Below are 9,455 nucleotides of genomic sequence, written 5' to 3'. Positions count from 1 at the left end.
ATTTCCAAAATTTATAAGCAACTCATGCAGCTCAATAACAACAACAAAAAAAAACAACCTAATCCAAAAATGGGCAGAATACCTAAACAGACATTTCTCCAAAGAAGATATACAGCCTGCCAGCAAACACATGAAAGAATGCTCAACATCATTAGTCATTAGAGAAATGCAAATCAAACTACAATGAGATATCATCTCACACCAGTCATAATGGCCATCATCAAAAAATCTAGAAACAATAAATCTGGAGAGGGTGTGGAGAAAAGCAAACACTCTTGCACTGCTGGTGGGAATGTGAATTGGTATAGCCACTATGGAGAACAGTATGGGGGTTCCTTATAAAGCTACAAATAGAACTACCATATGACCCAGCAATCCCACTACTGGGCATATACCCTGAGAAAACCATAATTCTAAAAGAGTCGTGTAACAAAATATTCATTGCAGCTCTATTTACAATAGCCAGAATATGGAAACAACCTAAGTCTCCATCATTGGATGAATGGAAATAGAAGATGTGGCACATATATACTATGGAATATTACTCAGCCATAAAAAGAAATGAAATTGAGCTAGTTGTAATGAGGTGGATGGACCTAGAGTCTGTCATACTGAGTGAAGTAAGTCAGAAAGAGAAAGACAAATGCTGTATGCTAACACATATATATGGAATTTAAGAAAAAAAGTATGATGAAAAACCTAGGGATAAGACAGGAATAAAGACAGAGACCTACTAGAGAATGGACTTGAGGATATAGTGAGGGGGAAGGGTAAGCTGTGACAAAGTGAGAGAGTGGCATGGACATATATACACTACCAAACGTAAAATAGATAGCTAGTGGGAAACAGCCTCATAGCACAGGGAGATCAACTCGGTGCTTTGTGACCACCTAGAGGGGTGGGATAGGGAGGGTGGGAGGGAGGGATACACAAGAGGGAAGAGCGATGGGAACATATGTGTATGTATAACTGATTTACTTTGTTATAATGCAGAAACTAGCACACCATTGTAAAGCAATTATACTCCAATAAAGATGTTAAAAAAAAAAAGCAAGCCTGCTTTCCTGTCTTAATTTTTGCCATGCCCTTCTTCTTACCTCTGTTATTCAGAGAGTTACTTCAGCATATTCTGTGGCAATGCATCAGATGCTGCCAAGTGAATTAAGTGTTCAATATAATTTTCATCTGCTTCTCTAAAGTTGTCTAATCTGCAACCCATAATGTTACTTTTTTCTCTATGAACCTTCAGTTGGTATAGTTATCATTCTCATATAATGTTATATTTCTGCAGCCTTTCCCCAGCCTCCTTAATCCTGGTAATATGTGTCGGTACACACACACGCACACACACACAAAGCAACAACAATATAAACATAGAATCAAAAGACAGACGTTGGGCTTCCCTGGTGGTGCAGTGGTTGAGAGTCCACCTGCCGATGCAGAGGGCACGGGTTCGTGCCCCGGTTCAGGAGGATCCCACATGCCGCGGAGCGGCTGGGCCCGTGAGCCATGGCCATTGAGCCTGCGCATCCGGAGCCTGTGCTCCGCAACAAGAGAGGCCACAACAGTGAGAGGCCCACATCCCGCAAAAAAAAAAAAAAAAAGACACACATTTATAGATAAATGGCAGATAATTTTTTTCTGGCTTTTTCTGGAACTCACTTGATGACAACTGGTGATGTGACTGATATATACAGCTTGAGATTTGAACAGACTGTAAGATGCACTATCAGTAATAATTGATGAAAACTCGTATGCCTACAGTTTGTCTTGCACACCAGTTGGTGCCTAAAACACACAGGTATTGATATTTTTAGTCATCTCTATTTTTATTGCTAAAGTAGTTTCTTTATGCCCCCTAGTACAGCAAGCTGCTACAAAGTATATGATTTCTCATATTCTGGTATCCTCTGACTACATCACTATTTCTAAGACCTCTAATTATGGCAGTGGTCCCCAACTGCTGGGCTGTGGACCAGTACTGTTCTGTGGCCTGTTAGGAACCGGGCTGCACAGCAGGAGGTGAGCAGTGGGCGAGCGAGTGAAGCTTCATCTGACGATCCCCATCGCTCATAGTACCATCAGAACCATCGCTCGCATTAATGCCTGAACCTTCTCTCCTTTCCCCCGCCCTCCGTGGAAAAATTGTCTTTCACGAAACCAGTCCCTGGTGCCAAAAATGTTGGGGACCACTGAATTATGGAATCTTCTCTCACCATTTTATTTTTAATATTGATACAGGGTTGCATGTCCAGATAACAATGCAAAAAACGGTGGCTTTTTATATTTTTGGAAAATTCTGTAATCCCTGTGACCAACATAAGGCCCATGTTCTTGAATCATAATTTTTAATGATCCAGTAGATATCTAATATAGTTTCTTAAGTAGCAGATAATTTAAATTATGGGTATTGTTTTTTGTTTAAAAGTTTTTGGTTAATAGTATAAAAGTAGTAAAAGGCTTTCCTGTCCCCATGCCCTGAGTAAATAAGAGGAATTACTTTTATTGAAATGTAATTTTGGTTAGGACAAGAATTAATAAAATAACAACAACAAAGAAAGGGCTTCTGATTATGAGAACACAATGATTTCTACTTCTCTCTGATTTATGTATGTATGTGTGTATGTATCTATCATCTATCTAACTTAGTTTTATTGAGATATAATTGGCATATGACACTGTATAAGTTTAAGGTGTGCGGTATAATGACTTGACTTACATGTATTGCAAAATCGTTATTATGACTTTTTTTTTGCTTGTGAAGAGAACTTTCAAGTTTACTCTTTTAGTAATTTTCAAATATACCATACAGCACTGTAAACTTTAGTCATTATGTTGTATATGACATCTCCCAACACCCCACACCCCACCTCTCATAACTGAAAATATAATCCTGTTTTCTATTATTGTTTTTTTCTTATATTTCACATGTAAGATCACATGGCATTTGTCTTTCTCTCTATGACTTATTTCACTTAAGATAATGCCCTCAAGGTCCATTCACGTTTTTGCAGATATTTTTTTCATGGCTTAAGAGTATTCCTTTATACATATAAATATATATGTATGTGTTTGTTTGTTTATATTTCATTTTCTTTATTCATTTCTCTATCAATGGACATGTATGCTGTTTCCATGTCTTGGCTATTGGAAATAATGATACAATTCACATGAGGGTGAATAAATCTCTTCAGCATAGTGATTTGGTTTTCTTTTTGATATATACCTGTAAGTGGAATTGCTGAATTATATGTTACTTTTATTTTTAGTTTTTGAGATACCACCATTCTTTTTTTCTTTAGTGGCTGTACCAATTTACACTCAGGCTCATAGTATCAAGGTTTCCCTTTTCTCTGCATCCTTGCCAGTCTTCTTCTTTTTTTTTTTTTTACTTCTTTATTAGAGTATAATTGCTTTACAATGGTGTGTTAGTTTCTGCTTTATAACAAAGTGAATCAGTTATACATATACATATGTTCCCATATCTCTTCCCTCTTGCGTCTCCCTCCCTCCCACCCTCCCTATCCCACCCCTCCAGGTGGTCACAAAGCACCAAGCCTTGCCAGTCTTCTTGATGATAGTCATTATAATAGGCGTGAGGTGTTATGTCATTATGGTTTTGATTTGCATTTCCCCAATTATTAGTGATGTCAAACACCTTTCCATGTACCTGTTGGAAATTGGAGTATCTTCTTTATAAAAATATCTGTTCAGGCTCTTTGCCCATTTTTTAATTAGAAGATAATGATGATGATGATTACTATTGAGTTATATGTGTCTTTTATATATTTTAGATTTTAATCTCTTATCAAATATATGATTTGCAACTATTTTATCCCATCTATAGGCCGGCTTTCATTTTGTTGATTGTTTATTTTGCTGAACAGAAGTTTATTAGTTTTATCTAGTTCCCCTTGTTAACTTTTTTTACTTTGTTGCTTGTGCTTTATGTGTCATATCAAAAAAATCATTGCCAAAACCCATGGAAAGAAGTTTTTTCATGTTTTCTTCCAGGAGTTTTACAGTTTTCAGTTTTACATTTAAGTCCTTAATCCATTTTGATTTAATTTTTGTGAGTGGTGTAAGGTAGCGTCTAATTTCATTCTTTTATATTTGAATATCCAATTATCTTAGCACTATTTATTAAACAAACCATTTTTTTCTCCATTGAGTATTCTTGGCACCCTTGTCAAGTCTTAGTTGACTGCATATGCATGGGTTTATTACTGGGCTCCTGATTCTGTTCCATTTGTCTATTTGTCTGTTTTTATGCCAGTGCAACACTGTTTTGATAACAATAGATTCATAATATGGGTTGAAATCAGAAAATGTGGTGCCTCCTGCTTTGCTCTTTCTTAAAATTTCTTCATATATTTGGTTCCAAATACTCTGTGGTTTCATTCAAGTTTTAAGATTGTTTTATCTACTTCTGTAAAAAATGCCATTTGAATCATGGTAGGGATGACCTTAAATCAACAGATAGCTTGGGGTAATATGGATATTTTTACGATATTAATTTTCTCCAATCCATGAACATGTTTTATTTTTCCATTTATTTCTGTCTTTTTCAATTTTTTTAATGAATGTCTTTAGTTTTCAGTGTAGAGATCCTTCACCTCCTTGGTTAAATATATTCCTAAGTATTTAATTGTTTTTGATGCTATTGAAATGAGAATGATTTTTAATTTCTTCTTAAAAAATTCATTGCTTTTGTATTGGAATGCTACTAATTTTTGTATGTTAATTTTGTACCCTGTGACTTTGCTGAATTTGTTGATCATATCTAACAGTTTTCTGGTGGAGTCTTTAGAATTTTCTGCATAAAAATTAATGTCATTGCAGATAGAGACCATTTCACTTCTTCCTTTCTAATTCGGATATATTTTATTTCTTTTTCTTGCCCAGTTGGTCTGTCTAAGACTTCCAGTACTATGTTGCCTTGGAGTGGAGAGAGTGTGTATCCTTGGCTTTTTCCTGATCTAAAGGAAAATATTTTATTTTCACCATTGAGTATGATGTTAGCTGAGAGCTGGTCATATATGGTCTTTTCTTCTTCATTGGGAGATTTTTTAAATTGAAGTACAGTTGATTTACGTTATTGTTTTAGTTTCATGTGTACAACAAAGTAATTAGGATTTTCTTTTCCATTATAGTTTATTACAAGGTACTGAATATATTTCCCTGTGCTATAAAGTAAATCTTTGCTGTTTATGTATTATATATATAGTAGTGTGCATATGTTAATCGCACATGCCCAAGTTATCCTTCTCCCTATTTTCTCTGGTAACCATAAGTTTATTTTCTATGTCTGCAAGTGTGTTTTGTAAATAAGTTCATTTGTATTAATTTTTTAGGTTCCATATATGAGTGATATCATATAACACTTGTCTTCCTCTGTCAGACTTACCTCACTTAGTATGATAATCTCTAGCTCCAACCATGTTGCTGTGAATAGCATTATTTCATATTTCAGTCTTTTTTATGGCTGGGTAATATTCCATTGTGTGTGTATATATATATATACCACATCTTCCTTATCCATTCATCTGTTGATAGACACTTAGGTTACTTCCATGTCTTGCCTATTGTAAATAATGCTGCTATGAACATTGGGGTGCATATATTTTTTTGGAATTAGACCTTCTGTCTTTTACAGACATATGCCCAGGAGTGGATTGTTGGATCATATGGTAACTCTATTTTTAGTATTTTGAGGCACTTCTTTACTGTTTTCCATGTTGGATGCACCAATTTACATTCCCACCAACAGTGTAGGAGGGTTCCCTTTTCTCCACACCCTCTCCAGCATTCATTATTTGTAGACTTTTTGAAGATGGCCATTCTGACTGGTGTGATGTGATACCACAGTATAGTTTTGATTTGCATTTCTCTAATAATTGGCAATCATGGGCATCTTTTCATATGCCTGCTGGCCATTTGTATGTCTTCTTTGGAGACATGTCTATTTAGATCTTCTGCCCATTTTTTTGATTGGTTTGCTTGTTGTTTTGTTTTTTTGTTATTGAGCTTTGTGAGCTGTTTGTGTATTTTGGAAATTAAGCCCTTGTTTGTTGGGTTCATTGTTTGCAAGTATTTAATCCCAGTCTGTAGGTTGTTTTTTCATTTTGTTTATGGTTTCATTTGCTGTGCAAAAACATAAGTTTGATTAGGTCCCATTTGTTTATTTTTGCTTTTATTTCTATTGCCTTGGGAGACTGACCTAAGAAAACATTGGTATGATTTCTGTTTTGCCTATATTCTCTTCTAGGAATTATATGGTGTCATGTCTTATATTTAACTCTCTAAGCCATTTTAAGCTTATTTTGTGTATGGTGTGCAAGAGTGTTCTTACTTCATTGATTTATATGTGGCTGTCCAGCTTTCCCAACACCACTTGCTAAAGAGACTGTCTTTTCCACATTGTATATTCTTGCCTCCTTTGTTGAAGATCATTTGACTGTAGGTGTGTGGGCTTATTTCTGGGCTCTGTATTCTGTTCCATTGATTTATACGTCTGTTTTTGTTCTAATACTGTGCTATTTTTTTTTTAATTTTTAAATTTATTTTATTTATTTTTTATTTTTTGGCTGAATTGGGTCTTTGTTGCAGCAAGCAGGGGTTACTCGCCATTGTGGTGCACAGGATTCTCATTGTGGTGGCTTCTCTTGTTGCAGAGCATGGGCTCTAAGCACACAGGCATCAGTAGCTGTGGCTCAAGAGCTCTAGAGCACAGGCTCAGTAGTTGTGGCATGGGGGCTTAGTTGCTTTGTGGCATTTGGGATCTTCCTGGACCAGGGCTTAACTCGTGTCTCCTGCATTGGCAGGTGGATTCTTAACCACTGTGCCACCAGGGAAGCCCACCATGCTGTTTTGACTACTGTAGCTTTGTAGTGTTTTCTGATGTCTGGAAGGGTTATCTCTCTAGCTTTGTTCTTTTTCCTCAGGATTGCTTTGGCAATTCTGGGTCTTCTCTGGTTTCATATAGGATTCACTTTAGGATTATTTGTTCTAGTTCTGTGAAAAATATCATGGGTAATTTGACAGGGATTGCATTAAATCTGTAGATTGCTTTGGGTAGTATGGCCATTTTCACAATATTAATTCTTCCAATCCAAGAGCATGGTATATCTTTACATTTCTTTGAATAACCTTCTATTTCCTTTATAAAAGTTTTATAGTTCTCAGCATATATCTTTCACCTCATTGGTTAGGTTTACTCCTAGGCATTTTATTTAATTTATGTATTTTTTTTTAACTTTCTCTTTCTGATATTTCATTGTTAGTGTAAAGAAATATTATGTATTTCTGTTTATTAATCTTGTTTCCTGCTACTTTGCTAATTAATTTATCAGTTTTTATAGTTTTTGTGTGGAGTCTTTAGGCTTTTCTATATATAATATCATGTCATCTGAATATAAGGACAATTTTACTTCTTCCCTTCCAATTTGGATACATTTTATTTCTTTTCCTTGTCTGATTGCTATGTCTAGGACTTCCAATATTATGTTGAATAGAAGTGATGAGAGTGGGCATTCTTGTCCTGTTCCTGATTTTAGAGTAAAATCTTTCAGCTTTTCACCATTGAGTATTATGTTGGCTGTGGGTTTGTCATAAATGACTTTTGTTATGTTGAGATGTGTTCCCTCTATACCCACTTTGGCAAGAGTTTTTATTATGAATCGATATTGAATTTTATCAAATGCTTTTTCTGCATCTATTGAGATGATCATGCGGTTTTTATCTTTTGTTGATGTGGTGTATCACACGGTTTGATTTGCCTATGTTGAACCACTTTTGTGACCCTGGAATGAATACAAGTTGATTATGGTGTATGATCCTTTTTATGTATTGTTGGATTCAGTATGACAATGTTTTGTTGAGAATTTTTACATATGTCTTCATCAAAGATATTGGCCTGTAATTTTCTTTTTAGTTAGTGTCTTTGGTTTTCGTGTCAGGGTGATGGTTGCTTCATAGAATGATCTTGGGAGTGTTCAGTCCTCTTCAATCTTTTTGAAGAGTTTGAGAAGGATAGGTATAAATTCTTCTTTGTATGTTTGATAGAATTGCTGGAATATTTTTGATTACTGATTAAATTCAAGCTAGTATTTGGTTTCTTCAGTTTTTCTATTTCTTTCTAACTTAGTCTTGGTGGGTTGAATGATTCTACGATTTTATCCATTTCTCACAGGTTGTCCAGTTTGGTGGTGTATCACTATTCATAGTAGCCTTCTATGATCCTTCAGTTTTCTGTGATATGTTATATTATTTCCTCTTTATAATTTTCTTGATTTGAATCCTGTTTTTTCTGGTTAGTAAAGTTAAAATTATTTCAGTTTTATTTATCATATCAAATAACCAATTCTTTGTTTTGTAAATTTTTTCTATTGTTTTCCTGTTCTCTATTTCATTTATCTTCCTGCTGCTGTCTTTATTATTTCCTTCTTTCTGCTGCTTTGGGTTTGGTTCATTTTTCTCTTTCTGTTGCCTTGAAGTGTAAAATTATGTTGTGCATTTTCAATCTCCCTGTTTTCTTGATATATAGCTAAAAACTTCCTTCTTAGAACTGCTTTTGCTGCATCACATACCTTTTGATGTGTTGTACTTCTCTTTTTATTTGTATCTAGATACTTTTATTCTTTTCCCTTTAGTTCTTTGACTCCTTGGTTTTTCATGTATTCATTTTCTCTTTTAATTGATTTCTGGTTTCATACCATTGTGGTTGGAAAAGGTTCTTCCTATTATTTAAATGTTAAATTTGCTAAGACTTATTTTGTGGTCTAACATACGCTCTATCCTAGAAAATGTTTGATGTGTGTTCACGAGCAATGTGTATTCTGCTATTGTCAGATCAATTGTTCTGTGTATGTCTGTTAGGGCCATTTGGCCTATAGTGTTGTACAGGGAATAAATCCAGCAGTCCTAGCCAACAGTTCTCAGCCAGCAGCACAAATCTGCCCAACCTCAGAGCTCATTATGCAGCCTTGTCCAAAAATATGCCCTAATAGTAAGCTTTGTCCACTCAAGGACGAAGGTCCAAAACCACACCTTTCTTATTAATTCTCTGTCTGGATGATCTATCCATTGTTAAGAGTGGGGTGTTAATATCACCAACAGTTTTTTGTTGATGTTTATTTCTCCTGTTAGTTCTGTTAGTGTATGCTTTTTATATTTAGGTGCTCTAATATTGAGTGTTTTAATATTTACAATTGTTATATCTTCTTGATGGATTGAGCTCTTTATCATTATATAATAACCTTCTTCCTTTATACCATTTTAAGTTTAATGTCTTTTGGTCTGATATAAATATAACTAGCTCTGCCGCTTTCTTGGGAGGGGGTTACCATTTGCTTGAAATATCATTTTTCATCCCTTCACACTCAATCTATGTGTGTTGTTAAGGTTCAAGGGACTCTCGTAGGCAGCATATTATTGGATTTTTTTTTTTTTTTTTT

This window comes from Lipotes vexillifer, unplaced genomic scaffold, assembly GCF_000442215.2.
Source record: "Lipotes vexillifer unplaced genomic scaffold, Lipotes_vexillifer_v1.1 scaffold267, whole genome shotgun sequence".
Taxonomy (NCBI): domain Eukaryota; kingdom Metazoa; phylum Chordata; class Mammalia; order Artiodactyla; family Lipotidae; genus Lipotes; species Lipotes vexillifer.
This window is presented reverse-complemented; position numbering follows the sequence as displayed.